Source organism: Tursiops truncatus, chromosome 5 (assembly GCF_011762595.2).
Source record: "Tursiops truncatus isolate mTurTru1 chromosome 5, mTurTru1.mat.Y, whole genome shotgun sequence".
Taxonomy (NCBI): Eukaryota; Metazoa; Chordata; class Mammalia; order Artiodactyla; family Delphinidae; genus Tursiops; species Tursiops truncatus.
In genome coordinates, this window is record NC_047038.1 from 112,626,621 (window position 1) to 112,646,018 (window position 19,398).

At 39.5% G+C, this 19,398-nt stretch overlaps 1 long non-coding RNA gene across 1 annotated transcript; it reads left to right on the forward strand.

Moving 5' to 3' along the window:
• Positions 1-8,857: 8,857 nt before the first annotated feature.
• LOC141278708 (uncharacterized) lies at positions 8,858-14,858 on the forward strand. The gene is made up of 3 exons (XR_012331774.1): positions 8,858-8,926; positions 9,944-10,013; positions 13,792-14,858. It is a non-coding gene; the product is annotated as an uncharacterized lncRNA (long non-coding RNA).
• The last annotated feature ends 4,540 nt before the right edge of the window (positions 14,859-19,398 follow it).

Genomic DNA, 19,398 nt, shown 5'->3' on the forward strand with positions numbered 1-19,398 from the left:
CAATGGGAGATATTTTATATTGACTTAAAAATACAATCCACAAAAATGATAAAAGAGCCAAGAACTATTTTATTCTAAACAACAGTAATCAAAATATATATAAAAACCAAAAGGTTAGACATGCAAGGAGAATTGTCAAAACCACAGTCATAATGGGAGAATCATACCTCCAGGACTTGGCAGGTCAAGTAGTCAAACTCCATAACATTATAGAGAATTTGAATCACAAACAATTAATAAGTCAGGCAAGATACAAAAACTGTACATTCTTTCCAAGTCCCGATGGAACATTTAAAAATTTTATTATGTATCAGACCATGAAGAAAATCTCAATAAACTCCAAATATTCTATACAGCCACATTCTCTGATCATTATGCAAGGAAACTAGATGTTAAGAACAAAATACATCTAAAATAAATCTAACTACATGGGAAGAAGAGACTATTTTATTTATTCTTTAAAATAAAAAAGAAAGAACTATTAACAATGAGGTCTATCTATGTGTCTGGCTAAAAATACATCTCCAAGTTATATTAAATTAAAATAATATAGGTTATAAAACAAGTTAATTGTTTATATTTAAAAAGCGTATTCACATATATGATATTAAATACATAATTGTTTTTTTCTGGAACTATGCACCAGAAACTGTTGACATTGACTATCTTAAAAGAAAGGGGACAGAGGTCAGAGGCAGAGAGGGGAATGTTATAGAGAATTTAAACCACACACAATTAACAAGCTATCCAATACACAAAATTACACAGTCTTTCCAAATCCCTGATGAATATTTTTTAAACTTTATTATGTAGCAGGCCATGAAGTAAACCTTAATAAATTCCAAATACTATATGCAGACCATGTTTCTTAAATGAAGTGAGCATAACATAGAAAGTTTAACAAAGATCACACAGAAAAGAAAACTACAGACCAAATTCACTTATCAACATCAATTAAAATATCCTAAATAAAATATTAACAAACAGAATACAACAACACACTGAAATTATGATACACGACTAAATGGGGTTTGTTTTAAGAACGTAAGAATACCCTAATAGTTAGAAATCTTTAATGTAATTTCCCATATTACTACATATAAGGAGAAAGACCATATGATTATCTCTACAGATGCTCAAAACAATTGATCAAGTTCAAATATATTCTGGGCCAAACAAGATTCTTAACAAAACAAGGGTAGATGGATAATTCTTCAACATCATGTGTCTATGTATCTATTGATATAGATAATAGATACATATGTAAATGTCTTTCCTCTAAAAACAAGGATTAGACTCAGTTATTTGAACTGAACTGGGGCCTCTAAGATTTACCAATTGGCTAGAAGTCCACATTAGAAACATTATCAGCCTGTGCCCCCAACTGATGTAGGTCCCCTTTGGGGGTCCCCAACAATTGTAAACAAAACTTTCTTTCCAGCGTACCATGTCCATCCTCAGGACTGTACTTTTTGTGTGGAAGTCAGACATTAACTAGCTTCCCAAGCATCGTATTCCCAAAATACAATGACTTGCACTTTGGGGGGCTGGGGCCTCTCGAGAGGCCTTCAAGTGTTTAAGGAAACACTATATTTTGGGGTGACCTGAGTAAGCAAGGTGCTGACTGTACTGCAAGCACCCCAAGGTGACCAGCCCCTTAGTCAGGCTGCTCCGGGTCCCTCTAGGATTCCATCGTTCCTTCCAGAAACTCCCACACTTGCATGATTTGAAGAAGAGGTGGTGACACAACACGTGTCTGTGTGTTTTTCAAAGGGTATTTTTTGCCCAGACACTGTCAGTGAAATTCCCTTTTTATCTAAGCCTTTGTGTGAGAGGGCTGTCCTTTAGAAGCAACCCTGGTCTGTAATCACTGGATGCCAGGAGCAACTCCCCCGGTCCCCAGTGTGACAACCAGAAGTGTCTCCAGACATCGCCAGATGTCCTGGGTAGGGTGAGGAGAGTGAGGGGTGGTAGTGAAACCATTCCTGGTTGAGAACTGAAGATCTAACACTTTAAGTCCTCTTATTAAAATGCAGGCGACATACATCCCTGCCATTTTCGGCTAGAGCACCTCACAGGAGTGCTGGTTTAACGGGATTTAATTCTCAGTACCGTTAAGTAGATCATCATGTCTTCAGATGGCTGCAGAGTCCTGCCCCAAACAAGGCTAGGCTTGGTTACATGAGCTTGCTTCTCAGATGTCCCTCCTTATTTATGCACACTATGCAGGCAATAATCTCTATGATAGGACACGGAAGTGATCCAATTAGAAAAGGTAGTATAAAATTTGTCCTTTACTTTAGCTGAAATTGTCAATGACACCACCCAGGCCCTGGAAGGCATGTAGGTCAGACCTGTTATGGATGATAGAATTGCCATAAACTTCCTCCTCGTGGACCAAAGAGAAATCTGTGCAATCACTAATACATTCTGCTGTACCTGGAGTAATGCCAGGGCCAAGTGGAAAGGTCAATGCTGAAACTTAAGGAGAAAGACACCTGGCTTTCTAAGGTAGACCTTGATGGTTTACGAGATTTGTTAAGCTGGTTGGCCCGGCACTCTGGGCAGCGTGGCTGAAGTCAGCACTGTAGGTTGCCCTCATCCTGCTGCTTGGAATCCTGTTAATAGTAGCCTTAATTGTGGTAGCTTCATAGTAGCCTCATAAGTGCTATGTGAGACAGATTCAATGGATTTGGTTCCAGCCTCCATCAATCAGGTAATGAGAGTAGCCAATGGTGGCATACTTATGGGAAAATTCTCCAGTAGACAAGATAATATAAAACTAGGGGTGGGTATTGGTTTTTCTAATTGTTCAGAGCATATTTTTTTCTTTCTTACAATATTATATTAGTTTCAGGTGTACAACATAGTGATTCAATTTTGTTGTACATTACAAAATCATCAATATGATGTCTAGTTACCATCTGTCATCATAAAGTTATTACAATATTATTGACTCTATTCCCTATGCTGTACATTACATCCCTGTGACTTATTTATTTTATAAAGGGAAGTTTGTACCTCTTTAATCTCCCTCACCTATTTTACTCATCAGCCACCAACCACTCCTCTGGCAACCACCAGTTTATTCTCTGATATGAGTCTGTTTCTGTTTTATTGTTTGTCCATTTGTTTTATTTTTTAGATTCTACATATAAGTGAAATCATGCAGTATTTGTCTTTCTCTATGTGACTTATTTCACTTAGCATAATATCCTCTAGGTCCATTGATATTGCAAATGGAAGGAAATATTAGGTACTAGGACATTAGTTCAGATGATTTCATTTTTATTTCTACAGTGTTAAAAGTGCACTTATATGCTGGTTATTTCTGTCTTGGGGAAAAGAGACTGCAAATTGAAGGGAAGATTTTTACTTTTTCTTTTTTTAAAAAAAGGTTAAGGCAGATATTAAGACTTATAAAATGTTTAAGAAATTATAAACAAGGTTGACACTTTGAAAAAAAAGTTTCAAATGTTGTTGCAAATTTCGTTCCTTTTTATGGCTGAGTAATATTCCACTATATAAAACTATATAAATATATATTATATATAAATATATATGTTACATCTTCTTTATCCATTCATCTATTGATGGATACTTTAGATTGCTTCCATATTTTGGCCATTATAAATAATGCTGCAATCAATATAGGGATGCATATATCTTTTCAAATTACTGTTTTCGTTTTCTTTGGAAAAATACCCAGGAGTGGAATTGCTGGATCATATAGCAGTTCTATTTTTAATTATTTTGAGGAAACTCTATACTGTTTTTTATAGTGGCTGTACCAATTTGAATTCCCACCAATAGTGCATGAGTGTTTCCTTTTCTCCACAGCCTCACTAACACTTGTTATTTGTTCTTTTTGATAATAGCCACTCAGACAGTTGTGAGATGATATCTCACTGTGGGCTTGATTTTCATTTCCCTGATGATTAGTGATGTTGGGCATCTTTTCATGTCTCTATTGGCCATCTATCTCTATATCTTCTTTGGAAAAATGTCTATTCAGGTCCTCTGCCCACCTTTAAATTGGGTTGTTTGTTTCTTGATGTTGAGTTGTATGAGTTCTTTGTATATTTTGTATATTAGCCCATTTTCTGATATATCATTTGCAAATACCTTCTCCCATTCAGTAGGCTATCTTTTTGTTTTGTTGAATTTCCTTTGTTGTGCAAAAGCTTTTTAGCTTGATATGGTCCCATTTGTTTATTTTTGCATTTGTTTCCCTTTCATGAGGAGACATATACGAAAAATATTGCTAAGACTGATGTCAAAGAGCATGATTTTTTTCCTGAAAAGTGCCTATGTTTTCTTCTAGGAGTTTTATGGTCTCAGGTCTTATATTTAAGTCTTTAATCCATTTTGAGTTTATTTTTGTATATGGCATAAGAAAGTAGTCTAGTTTGATTCTTTTGCATGTAGCTGTTCAGTTGTCACAACACCATTTATTAAAGAGGCTGTCTTTTCCACATTGTATCAATATATTCTTGCCTCTTTTGTCATAGATTAATTGTCCATATAAATGTACATTCATTTCTGGGCTCTATTTTGTTCCATTGATCTCTGTGTCTATTTTTATTCCAGTACTATACTGTTTTGATTACTATAGCTTTGCAGTATAGTTTGAAATCAGGGAACATGATACCTCCAGATTTGTTGTTTGTTCTCAAGATTGTTTTGGCTATTCAGGGCCTTCTGTGTTTCCATACAAATTTTAGAATTATTCTAGTTCTGTGAAAAATGCCATTGGTATTTTGATAGGGATTGCATTGAATCTGTAGATTGCCGTGGGGAGTATCATCATTTTAAGAATATTAATTCTTTCAATCCATGAGCATGATATATCTTTCTATTTGTTTGTGTCATCTTCAATTTCATCATCATCTTATAGTTTTCCTAGTACAGATGTTTTACCTTATTGATTAGATTTATTTCTAGGTATTTTATTCTTTTTGATGCAATTATAAATGGAATCTTTTTAATTTCTCTTTCTGATAGTTTATTGTTAGTGTATAGAAATGCAACATATTTCTCTATATTAATTTTGTATCCTGTAACTTTCCTAAATTCACTTATTAGTTCCAATAGTTTTTTGGTGACATTTTTAGGATTTTTCTGTATATAGTATACTGTCATCTGCAACTGTGACAGTTTTACTTTTTCCTTTCCAATTTGGATTCCTTTAATTTCTTTTTCTTGTCTGATTGCTATGGCTAGGACTTATGATATTATGTTGAATAAAATTAGCAGGAGTGATCATCCTTGGGTTGTTCTTGATCTTAGAGGAAATGCCTTCCACTTTTAACCATTGACTGTGATATGAGCTGTAGGTTTGTCATGTATGAACTTTATTATGTTGAGGTGTTCCCTCTGTACCCATTTTGTTGAGAGTTTTTATCATACATGAATAGTGAATTTTGTCAAAAGGTTTTTCTACACCTACTGAGATGATAATATGATTTTTATTCTTCAATTTGCTACTGTGGTGTATCACATTGATTGATTTGTGGATATTGAACCATCCTTGCATCCCTAGGATTAATCCCACTTGAGCATGTTGTATGATCCTTGAAATATATTGTTGAAATTGATTTGCTAACATTTTGTCAAGGATTTTTGCATCTATGCTTATCAGTGATGTTGGCTTGTACTTTTCTTTTTTGAAGGTGTCCTTGTCTGATTTTGGTATCATATATGATTATTTTAAGTTGGTGGTCTCTTAAGTTCAAACACATTCTAACAACCCTGCATTTTTACTCCCATGCCCACAACATTTAATGTCTTTGACATTGTATTTTACATCTTTTTGTTTTGTGTATCTCTTCATACTTATTGTAGATATGGACAATTTTACTCCTTTTGTCTTTAAACTTCCTACTAGCTCTATAAAGGGGGAATGGATATTGTTGGGAGGTAGGTATCATTTTTTCTGGAGCTGTCTCTGCTTCATCAGTCCCTCCACTGACCCCAAGTAGGTTACCCACCTCAGCAGCTTTCAACCAAGCACTTGCTCACTGAGGGGCACATCGCTCTCCCTGCTGATTTGCGTACCCTGAGCCCAATTACTCATGCAAACTTTATTGATTACTGCCTCTGTATACCTCCCCAGATTCTCACGCTATCTCATCCCTCAAGTGACTTTTAAAAAATGAGAGTTGCATTAAGCTTTATCATACAATATATCTTAAAAAGGCAACAGAAATGACAGAACTAAGAAAATAGAATACCAACTCCTCACAGGGTCATTTGTGAGCCCAGCGAATTCCTGTGCTAATTGACCTGGCATTTTCCTAACCAAAGTAAATAGAGAGTTAGCCAGCCACAGAGAAATGTCTGGTGGCCGATGGTAGGTCTCATTTGTTGTAGTGAATACTGCTACCTTTAATCATATTAAAGTAGTTGCTGTTTCCTCTTACAAGTATTGGCATTGCAAAATATTACTGACTGACCACTCTGTAACAAAGTGTAGAATATCTGCTTTTTAACATCCTCCTTAATCATTTAGATCAGAAGACGGATGTGACTTTGAGTGGGGGAAATATGTGACTGACATTGAACGTGGCATAAGCTTATCTCATGCTCAAGTTCTGGTATGGGGCTGGAGGAAGCACCAGTTCTGGTCAATGCCGGCCAAATTTACTGTCAATAGTAAGATAAATCCATGGCAGGGGGAGAATTGCTGTCTACTACAGAAAACTGCTTCTTGTTAGTGGCAATACTTTGCTGTTCTATGACCCGCTTCTAGGGGTGAAGAATAATATGACAGGCTTTTTGTGTGCTTGTCCAGTAAAATTTATAGTTTCTTACAGCAAAATGAAACTGGGTGTTGAAGCTATGTACAGTGCATAGGCTGATATCTTCTTAGATAATAACTTGAATTAATCCTGTTATGATGCTAGTTTGATTTGAAACGAATAAAACATGATTGCTTTTGCAGGATATGATTTCTGAGTCTCTGAGGTATTCTTCACCCAGTATTTCTCTCTCTGGATTATAAGTCCAACACTAAATTCAGTCACTCATGATTGTTTGAGAACCTCGTGTCTAGGGAGTTTATATTTAAAATTTTATAGGTCTTTAGTTTCAAAGTTGCAAATATTAAAATAAGTGCTAATGTGAGTGGTGATTGAAAGAAGATTCCATTCAATGTTCTCTTAACGTTAATACGAAAGGACAAGAACTAGACCATGACAGGGAAGGAATATTTGTAGGTATAATGGGAAATATTGGTAAAACTAATTTTTTCTTAAAAAAAAACTAGATCAGGAAAAGAGAGTTTTTCTTCTTTTCACATTGAATGACTAAGGAGAGAGTTTCACAGAATTCAAGAGGGATGAATCCAGGGGTTGATGGCAGCGCCTGTGACAGGCAGCCAGAGGCAGAATCTCAGTGATGCACTTTCATCACTCACACCTTGCAGAGCTCTGGAGGCTGTGTACTGCAGAGAGGCTGAGGAGGCGAGGAGACTGAGTGCTAGGACACAGAAATCAAACCAGCTGTGCCAAGGGTTTGCATGAGCAGGTTTCCATGAGCAAGAACACAGTCATCAAGATCAGGTTAATTTTCGGGCTTCCCTGGTGGCGCAGTGGTTGAGAGTCCGCCTTCCGATGCAGGGGACACGAGTTCGTGCCCCGGGCCGGGAGGATCCCACATGCCGCGGAAAGGCTGGGCCCATGAGCCATGGCCACTGAGCCTGCACGTCCAGAGCCTGTGCTCTGCAACGGGAGAGGCCACAACAGTGAGAGGCCCGCGTACCGCAAAAAAACAAAAACAAAAACAAAAAACAAAGATCAGGTTAATTTTCAAGGAAAAAAAAAAAGAAAAGCAAGTAGCTGATCATTGGACACAGGACCCAACACAGGCAAGGACTAACTAACACTGAGCTCTAACTGTATAGCATTCTATAACAGTATGGCAGCCACCAGACTTACATGTGGGGTTTGGAGCTATGTTCCTTTTCTCCACAGCCCTACTCATTTTCTCATCATAAACCAAGACTATCCACTGGGACGAAAACATTCCACAGATATGCAGAGAAAAGGGAACAGGAAGTATGCTATAATGACTGGTGGTCTCCCAAAGTACCTTCCTCTCTCTCCTTCTGCCCCATCGCGTGGCTTGTGGGATCTTAGTTCCCCGACCAGGCATTGAATCCGAGCCCTCGGCAGTGAAAGCTCAGAGTCCTCACCACTGGATCGCCAGGGAATTCCCCCAAAGTATCTTCCTCTCAATCAAAACTTTCTAACTCATCTGCCAACTTGAAATAAGGAAGAGTTTAATTTTTTTCCCTTAATTCTTTTTTGTGGTACGCGGGCCTCTCACTGTTGTGGCCTCTCCCGTTGCGGAGCACAGGCTCCAGTAAAACTGGAGGCTCACGGCCATGGCTCATGGCCCAGCCGCTCCGTGGCATGTGGGATCTTCCCGGACCGGGGCATGAACCCGTGTCCCCTACATCGGCAGGCGGACTCTCAACCACTGCGCCACCAGGGAAGCCTCCCTTAATTCTTTAATGTGTTAAAGATTGGGGGCTTCCTTAATCAAAATGGCAAAGTAAATTGTCTGGACAGGCCAGGGAAAGTGCCTCCTAGTTATAATATCCTCATTCTGAGAATCTTTAGCGTGCCTGTCACAGTAACGGCCTCTTCTGAAGGATCACTTGCATAGGTCAGTGGGTTCGTGTGTGTATTGTGTGACATCACAGCCATGGCCAAAGCTGATTGGACCAGAGATGGGTGTTGGTCGGCTATCTCATTGGCTAGGGGCCTATGAGAGAATCTAGCACAAGAGCTCTGCCATAAAAGGGCATTGGATGGGAGTTAAGGGTCCCACCAGAAACTCTTTTTGAGAGATTAAATGCAAAGCATTCAGAGAGAGTCAGCAGGCTGGAGAGGCCAAGAGACACATGCACAAAAAGAAGGCAGTAAGCAAAACTGGGTGGTAGTAGAAGATCTGAGTAAACAGAAATCTTGAGATAAATAGAGGAGATTAAAAACAGTTATTCAATTGTAGTAGTTACAGGAGCAGAAACAGAAGCCAAGACAAAATAGCGAATTAGTTCTAGGAAAGAAAATAAGTGGGGTGGAAGACCTGAATCATGAGTCGGGATAACTGTTAAGTCAGTAGACATATGATGAGAGCTTTCAGTGCATCTTAGATAGCAATAATGTTTTAGTTCTCTAGGGGCTTAGCTTTGGTTATTTTGACTTTTTCTGGTTTTTCTTACTTTCCTTATAATTATCAATAAACCTTGTTAACTGAGATACTTTCCGTATTCCTTGCATCCTATAAGATCCTAGCAATTCTCACTTTGTCAATCGTTCAGGGCAACCCAATCAAATGCAATAAATTTCAGAGAGCCCCAGATTGTACCTGTTGTAATAAACAGGTGCTACCATGTGTTCCAACCTGTCATTCCCTTTAAAGAAGATACTCCAATATGCCCTGGACTCTAAGACTCCTGGAAACTTCACTGAAGTGGTAGGTCTCCTCCTCTATTTTTATGGAGTATGTATTTTTCTTTAATATTTACTTATCTAGTTATTTGGTTGCTCCGGGTCTTGGTTGAGGCTCCTTAGTTGCAGCATGTGAACTCTTAGTTGCGGCATGCATGTAGGATCTAGTTCCCCGACAAGGGATTGAACCTGGACCCCCTGTGTTGGGAACATGCAGTCTCAACCACTGTGCCACCAGGGAAGTCCCTGGAGTATGTATTTCTTTCCCTTTGGCCGACGTGTATCTTATTAAGGCATCTAGGTTACCTCTTAATTCCTCCTCTTCAACCTGTGCCAGCAAGATGTCATCCATCTAGTAGATCATGATGATATCCTATGGGATAATGGGATGGTCAAGGTACTGGTGTACTGTATTGTTTTGTAGACCCCGAAAACTGACATAACCCTGAGGCAAAACAGTAAAGATGTTCTACTATTCCTGACAGGTGAAGGCAAACTTGACTGTTTTCTCTGCTTAATGGCATAGAGCAGGAGTCAGCAAAGTAGAGTCTGAAGGTAAAATCCAGCTTGTCACCTTCTTTTATTTTATTAACAGACTTTATTTTTTAATTTTTTATTGAAGTATAGTTGATTAACAATGTTGTGTTAGTTTCTGTGGTCCAGCAAAGTGATTCAGTTATATAGATATAGATCTATTCCTCTTCAGATTATTTTCCGTTATAGTTTATTACAAGGAATTGACTATAGTTCCCTGTGCTATATAGTAGGTCTTTGTTGTTTATCTGTTTTATATACAGTAGTTTGTATCTGCTAATCCCAAACTCCTAATTTATCCCTCCCCCTCCTTTCCCCTTTGGTAACCATACATTTGTTTTCTACGTAACAGACTTTATTTTTTTAGAACAGTTTTAGATTTAGAGAAAAATTGAGCAGATAGTACAGAAAGCTCCCATATAACTCCTCATGGTTTCTCCTATTATTAACATCTTACATTAGTAGGGTACATTCTTCCCCATTAATGAACCAACATTGATACACTATTACTAAAGTTTGTAGTTTATTGACTGCCCTCTTTTTAATCTAATGTTCTTTTTTCTGTGCCAGGATCCAGTCCAGGATACCACATTACATGTAGTTGTCATATCTCCTTAGGCTGCTCATAGCTATGACAGTTTCTCAAACTTTCCCTGGTTTTGATGACCTTGACAGTTTTAAGAAGTAGTGGTCAGGAATACTGTAAAATGTCTCTCTTTTGGAATTTGATGATCTTCTCACGATGAGACTGGGGTGATGGATTTGGGAAAGAATATTACAGATGTAAAGTGCTCTTTTCATCACATCACATCAAGGGTACATATTATCACCCTGATTTATAACTGTCGATGTTGACCTCAGTCACCTATGAAGCCATATTTGTCAGGTTTCTCTACGCTAAAGTTATTTTTTCCACCCATCCATATGTACTCTTTGGAAAGAAATCACTGTGCACAGCCCACACTTAAAGAATTGGGACTTATGCTCCTCCTTCTTTAGGATCAAGTATCTGTATAATTTATTTAGAATTCTCCTGCATGAGGTATTTGCCTCTTCTTTCCATTTACTATTTATTCAGTCATTTATTTGTAACAATATGGGCTCATGGATATTTACCATATCCTTTGGGTTATAATCCAGTACTATAAATACTTTACTTTTTTGCTCAATTTGTTCCACTTTGGCCATTGGAAGCTCTTTCAGTTGGCGCTTTGACATACCTCCATCAATGTAGTTTTTTTTAGCCCTTCCTTACTTTTTGGCTCATCTTATATATTTTTGACTCAGTCTTATCAGACATTTTCCCAAGGAGCCCTAGTTCCTTTTATTGGAGTATGGTATCAGAAATCAAGATCTGGGCACAATAAGATATGCTTATTGCTACTGGGGCACTTATGGCTTAGTTTCGTAAATAAAATTTTGTTGGAACACAGCCATGCCCAATTGTTTATGTATGGTCTATGGATGTTTCCTTGCTGCAATGGCAGAGTTGAATAGTTGCAACAGAGAGCATATGATCTGCAAAGCCTATAATATATACTATCCGGAAAAAGTCTTCCAATCCCTGGGACAGAGAAAAAAGATAAACTAAGTAGTACCTGGACACATGGGTTCTAATAATTGCCTCCATTAAGGAGACTACATCTGGAGTTGAAGTTGTAGAGTCATCACCTAAGTGAGTTTACAATAATCCACTGTACTTTCTAAGATCCATGTTCTACTCCAGTCAAACCAGAAAGTTACATGGACAACTAAACCATTTTATGCTTCTGATATCTAATTTCATCATTAGTCAGCAATTCCTTAGGTTGATTTGATTAACTCTTTAGGTTGGACCGAGAGGAAACCCTGAAAAACCACCCCCCACCAAGATAAAGACAAAAATCTGTGGTTTAAATGTATGTTCTCCCCCTCCTTGACCTAGCACCCCAGAATCTGTTCCCCAATCATATTCCAAAAATATTTTTGATAATATAAAATAGGAAAAAAAATTATCCTTTTGTTCTAGAAAGACTTTTCCTTTGCTACTTGACTTTGTAATTGCTCCCCTTTCACTCCACAGGCATGCTGGCATTTTAATTATAGGTCTGTAGACAATGAAGGATGTTGAGAGTGTGGAAATAAACAATTGACATTTCCCTGTAGAGTAAATCCTCAGAAAGGTTATTACAGGGTTTTCAAAAAAGGCAAGAACAACCTCTTCAGAGAGTTGTGCTCATCCAGACACTGATGGAGACCTTTCTCCCTTTACCTTGTTAAAATTCAGTAGAATTTCCAACAGCTGATTTCCATAGCACCTCATGCACTGTTACCTATGGGTGTGTGTTCCTCGGTGACCTCCAGAGGCTCAGTGGCCTTTGGGGGATCAAAATAGTCTGAGACCTCTGCATCCTCCCATATCCCCCCATTTCAATTCTCAGGATCCTATGTGTTGATGTTCAACTGGCAAGGCTAGTTCAGAGCTAACTTCAGATTTAGCCATTGCATTTGGTTTGTAGCTGTGTTGACCCCCTTGCAAGAGATTGTATTACCATAGTTATACATGATCCTGTTCTTTTCTGTGATTTGAGCTTAGAATTTAGTGATTTGTTTGTTATTTTCTTTATTTAAGCTACTCCTATCATTAGTAGTAACCACCCTGCCCCGCAGTCCTGTGTGCCTCTTCCCGATGACAGTGGCTATGTGGATCCCCAACTCTTGGTTGTTTCATTGGTGCACGCTATAGGCTAACAAATTCTCATTCTTATATACTGTGGCTGGAATTTTAATGCCCTTAGTCCCAACTTTCCAGACAATTCATCCCAGAATTCTTTCCTCTTCCCTTTCCTGAGGTACTGGAATTACTCCTGGTTGCTGTCTCTAAACTAGTCCAGGTTATGAGAAAGAAACTGCTTGTTTTCATTAGGTAGGTTATACTAAACTTTAATAGACTTGGCAGCTTTCAAAAGAGACCTCAAAATACAATGGCTCAAACAATATAGGTTTATTTCTTTGTCCTGTAACAGTCCAGAAGAATACAAGCAATCTAAGGTAGGCAGGTGGCTGAGCTCTGTGAAGTCACCCAGCGAACGTGGTCCCTTCTCTCCACCCGCCCTATCGTGTCCTCAAATGTTGCTCTTATTCACTGAATCAAAGGCAACTCCCCAGTAATGTACACATTCAGCCCACAAGGAGAGGGAAAATGAGGAAGGGAAGTGCAAGCAAGTTCCTTTTGAAGAAGTCACGTGGAACTTATACACATGACTACTGTTTACATTCCCCTGATGACAATTTAGTCACATGGCCATGCCTGGCCATAAGGTAAATTGGAAAGTTTAAGCTCTATCCCTGTGGCCATTTGCCCAGCCGAACTTTGGAAAGAGGTTCTGTTACTAAAAGAAAAGGGGGAAAATAAATATTGGGAAACAATAACCAAACACACTGACTCTGGTTGATTTAAGTAGAAAAGAAATTTATGAAAAGGTGAACAGAAACAGACTCACAGACTTAGAAAACAAACTTATGGTTACCAAAGGGGAAAGGTAGGGGGAGGGATAAATTAGGAGTCTGGGATTAACAGATACACACTACTATATATAAAGTAGATAAACAACAAGGACCTATTGTATAGCACAGTGAACTCTATATTCTGTAATAACCTAAATGGGAAAAGAATATGAAAAAGAATAGATATATGTATATATATATATATAACTGAATCACTTTGCTGTACACATGAAACTAACACAACATTGTAAATCAACTATACTCCGATATAAATTAAAACTTTTAAAATAAAATATTAATATTTTTTAAAAAGGTGATCAAGAAGCCCACAGAAACACAAGGAAGCTTTTAGAAGAAAGCTCAGAAAACAAGCAGAAGAGAGCTGAAGTATTTGGAACCAAAGAAAAACCCATGCCACAGGACTATAAGTAGAGGACACTGCTTCTGGAACCACTGAACACTGGACACCTGAACTTGCACTCTTGCCACCAACACAGGAAACCAGATCGACTATGAGGGATCCATGGAGTGATGTTGCTTAGAACAGACCTTCAACACAGAGTGATGTTGCTTAGAACAGACCTTCAACAGAACCTACACAAGGGAGCAGCGCTGATCGTGAGCGTCCAGCTGCTGGCCCATCATCATTGAGACCATGCTTCCCCCTGGGCTGCTCATACCCAGTGGGTGAGCCTCTCAGGGATACTAGTGCTGGCCCATTCCTGCCCAGTGCAGGACCCTCTAAGAGCAACTGTGGTCAGCTGAAAAATGGTCTCCTCCCAAATATCCACATCCTAATTCCCAGAACCTATGTTACTATGTTATGAAGTAACATTCCTATGTTACTTCATATGGCAAAAGAGATTTTTGAGGATGTGATCTTGAGATGGGGAGATTATCGTGGATTATCAGGACGGACCTGATGTCATCACAAGGGTTGTTATAAGAGAGAAGCAGGAGATCATAATGAGGAGGAGATGTGACGACAGAAGCAGAGATTGGAGTGATGCAGCCACAAGCCAAGGAACGTTGGCAGTCTCTAGACGCTGAAAGAGACAAGGAACAGCTTCTCTCGTGGAGTGCTCCGAAGGACCTAGCCCTATCAACACCTGGGTAAGACGGTCAGACTCATTGCAGGCTCACGACCTCCAGAACTGTTAGGTAATTAATTTGTGCTATTTTAAACAGCAACAGAAAACTAATGCAGAGTTTTTCCCTGGGGATCCACATCAGCCAAGCCAAGATGTTTGCAGAATTATGCTGCTGCCTGAGGCTCTTGCCACCAATCTTTTCTTCCCTTTCTCCTTTTGCAGTGGCCAGAGCTGCCTCTTAATCTAACAGCTCTCTCCACCAACTCCCATTCCCTCCCTCTTTGTCCTCCAGAGCTGTTTTCCCTATTAAATCTCTTGAAATCTGCTTCTTAGAGAACCTGAATTAACACAAGGTACCAGCCCTCTCTCTCTCCTGCCCCAGGAAACTGGAGGTTCCAGCTGTCCTCCACCGCACCCACCCCACTCCCCAAAATAGATTCTTCACCACCCCTCTGCTTTGGCTCACGAGCCTCCAATTCAAGGTCCTGGGTCAGTGCCTGATTGGCCAAACCTAGGTCACATATGCCCAGTCCGGGGGTTGGGGGTTAGGAAAGCAAGCTCTGACCTGCTTGAGGGCTATGGGAGAGCTGGGCTCTACCTCTCATCAACACTCACGTGTGGGTGGGTGTGGGGAGTTCCATAAACATTAAAAGTGAGTCCATGGGGACTTCCCTGGTGGTGCAGTGGTTAAGAATCTGCCTGCCAATGCAGGGGACATGGGTTCGAGCCCTGGTCTGGGAAGATCCCACATGCCTCAGAGCAACTAAGCCCATGCGCCACAACTATTGAGCCTGCGCTCTAGAGCCTGTGAGCCACAACTACTGAGCCTGCACACCACAACTACTGGAGTCCGCGCCTAGAGCCGGTGCTCCACAACAAGAGAAGCCACCGCAATGAGAAGCCCGCGCACCGCAACGAAGAGTAGCCCCTGCTCATCACAACTAGAGAAAGCCTGTGTGCAGCAACAAAGACCCAATGCAGCCAAAAATAATTAATTAATCAATCAATTAATTAATTTTTTAAAAAATGCATCTACAAATCACATAGTGCCCCATATGGTAAATGACTATGACAATATTCCTCCTCAAATAATCTGAATCCATTCTGTGTGACCAAGAGATGTGCTGTCTTCTTTCCCAAGAATTTCTGAGGATTTGTGGGAGAAGCTCAGGATTTTTGCTTAGTTATCTCTACCAATCAACTCCTGTCATCTCCTGACCCCATCTCCTTGTGACTTGTCTGTCCTGTGTGGACACAGCTCCTCCCTTTTTTTCCAACAACACAGCTGACACCAGCCATGGAGTGTGACAAAACTTTACTGAGAGTCCAGGACAACCTGAGGAGTCATACCACAGAAAAGGGAGGTGGAAAACTTGACACCATTGCTCCTTAAGCCCATTGGTCACAGCCTTGTCAAAGGAATCCCTTACAATTAAACTCTGTTCTGAACCTCCTGCCTACCACTACAATGCTAAAGTCCACTTCTCCTCTCCAGGAGCCTCCTTCTTTATCTCCACTCCGCCTGACTCCGCTCTCCCCTGAGGAAGACATCAGATCTGTTAGAGAAAAAAACCTCTGGAGAACAGCTTAGCTTTTCTGTCTTAATCTGTCTCTTCCAAAATAGAAGCATGGCCCTATCTTTGTTTTACTACAAAGCCTATTACAATGTTTTCCCAATCAAAAGAATGGTCTCCCTGAAAATGAATTCTGTCTCTGCCACTAGAGTAATAGGTGCAAATTCTAGGCAGGTTTCAAAATAGCAGTGTCTCTAGAAAACAAACTTATGGTTATCAAAGGGGAAGGGTGGGGAGAGAGATAAATTAGGAGTTTGGAATTAGCAGATGCAAACTAGTAGATATAAAATAGATAAACAGCAAGGTCCTACTGTATAGCACAGGGAACTATATTCAATATCTTGTAATAAACTATAATGGAAAAGAATCTGAAGAATATATATATGTATAACTGAATCACTTTGCTGTACAACAGAGATTAACACAACATTGTAAATCACCTCTACTTCAGTAAAAAGGATAGCAGTGTCTCCAAACCTACCTTACACCATTCCATCCCCAAACATATACACATAAATACATACATAGGTAGGTAGATGATTGATTGATAATAGATAGATGATAGATGGATACATAGAGAGAGAGAGAGAGAGAGAGAGAGAGAGAGAGATGATAGATAGAAAGATAATAAATAGCCTAGAAAAATGGTATAGATGATCTTAATTGCAAAGCAGAAATAGAGACCCAGACGGAGAGAACAAATGTATGGATACCAAGGGGGAAAGGGCTGGGGTGGGAGGAATTGGGAGACTGGAATTGACGCATATACATTCTTGATACTATATATAAAACAGCTGATGGGAACATGCTGTATAGCACAGGAAACTCTACCTAATGCACTGTAGTGACCTAAATGGGAGGGAAGTCCAAAAGGGAGGGGATATCTGTATGTGTATGGCTGATTCATTTTGTTGTGCAGTGGAGGCTAACACGACATTGTAAAGCAGCCATATGCCAATAAAAATTAATTTAAAAGAAGAAAGATAATAGATAGATATAGACAAGTTGTGAGCATCATTTCCGGAGGACAACTGCCTATTTCCATATTGGCTTGCCACGGCTCCCTGGCATTCCCCCCACCACGCCCCATCCCACCCCACCCCCCAGTCTCTGCTCTAGGTCAGGTGGCCCACGATGCGGCAGGACTCCTTGTGGACGATCACCTTTCAGGGATGTGGTGCTTGCTGGCTGCCCAGGCTGGCCTGCATCAGTCACAGGGTCATGGTGTGTCAGGAGCCCTCACACTGTTCCTCAGTGTGACCCTCCTCGGCTCCGGCCATCTCACCAGACAGCAGTAGTTGGGTGTTTAGCCATAGAAGGGATTGAGCTCCACTGAGATCCATGATAGGGAAAAAAATCACCAAGGGAACAATCAGGTAGCTTTTAGGGACAAACCACTCCAGGCTTGGGGGGGGAGGGTTGTGGAAGGGATAACTACACAAGAAGCTTCTGACTCTGTCTCCTCAATCTTCCCCCTTTCTTTAGAGTACTTTACATTCTGTCTCATCACCGCCAGGGCATGTGGTCCCCATTTCCCCCTCCCATAGACATAGACACATCATCACTCAAAAAGGCAAGAAAGACTAAGAGAAAATCTTCAGAGGTGAGCGCAGTTAAGGATCTGATCCTGGACAGGGCTGTTCTTTCTTTCACAAGCAAAACTAACTAAATGAGTAGAAACTTAAGTCCCTTTCCCTTTCTTCCTTGGCCCAGTGAAGACTGGAATCTTCAAATAGACTTTGGTAAAAACAAAAGAAAACAGTAAAAGATGCAATTTTTTAAAATCTCCAAAGGTCAAATTAATAATGTAGAGATTTATTTTTTGGAAGATCTTTTTTTTTAATTTTTGAATTTAATTTAATTAATTTTTTTATACAGCAAGTCCTTATTAGTCATCAATTTTATACACATCTGTATACATGTCAATCCCAATCGCCCAATTCATCACACCAGCACCCCCCCCCCCCGCTGCTTCCCCCCTTGGTGTCCATACATTTGTTCTCTACATCTGTGTCTCAATTTCTGCTCTGCAAACCAGTTCGTCTGTACCATAATTCTAGGTTCCACGTATATGCACTAACATACAATATTTGTTTTTCTCTTTCTGACTTACTTCACTCTGTATGACAGTCTCTAGATCCATCCACGTCTCTAAAAATGACCCAATTTCGTTCCTTTTTATGACTGACTAATATTCCATTGTATATATGGACCACATCTTCTTTATCCATTTGTCTGTCGATGGACATATGTTGCTTCCATGACCTGGCTATTGTAAATAGTGCTGCAATGAACATTGGGGTGCATGTGTCTTTTTGAATTATGGTTTTCTCTGGGTATATGCCCAGTAGTGGGATTGCTGGATCATATGGTAGTTCAGTTTTTAGTTTTTAAGAAACCTCCGTACTGCTCTCCATAGTGGCTGTATCAATTTACATTCCCACCAACAGTGCAAGAGAGTTCCCTTTTCTCCACACTCTCTCCAGCATTAGTTGTTTGTAGATTTTCTGATGATGCCCATTCTAACTGGTGTGAGGTGATACCTCATTGTAGTTTTGATTTGCATTTCTCTAATAATTAGTGATGTTGAGCAGCTTTTCATGTGCTTCTTGGCCATCTGTATGTCCTCTTTGGAGAAATGTCTATTTAGGTCTTCTGCCCATTTTTGGATTGGGTTGTTTGTTTTTTTAATATTGAGCTGCATGAGTTGTTTATATATTTTGGAGATTAATCCTTTGTCTGTTGCTTCATTTACAAATATTTTCTCCCATTCTGAGGGTGGTCTTTTCTTCTTGTTTATGGTTTCCTTTGCTGTACAAAAGCTTTTAACTTTCATTAGGTCCCATTGTTTATTTTTGTTTTTAATTTCCATTACTCTAGGAGGTGGATCAAAAAATATTTTGCTGTGATTTATGTCAAAGAGTGTTCTTCCTATGTTTTCCTCTAAGAGTTTTATAGTGTCTGGTCTTACATTTAGGTCTCTAATCCATTTTGAGTTTATTATTGTGTATGGTGTTAGGGAGTGTTCTAATTTCATTCTTTTACATGTAGCTGTCCAGTTTTCCCAGCACCACTTATTGAAGAGACTGTCTTTTCTCCATTGCATATCCTTGCCTCCTTTGTCATAGATTAGTTGACCATAGGTACATGGGTTTATCTCTGGGCTTTCTATATTGCTCCATTGATCTATATTTCTGTTTTTGTGTCAGTACCATATTGTCTTGATTACCGTAGCTTTGTACTATAGTCTGAAGT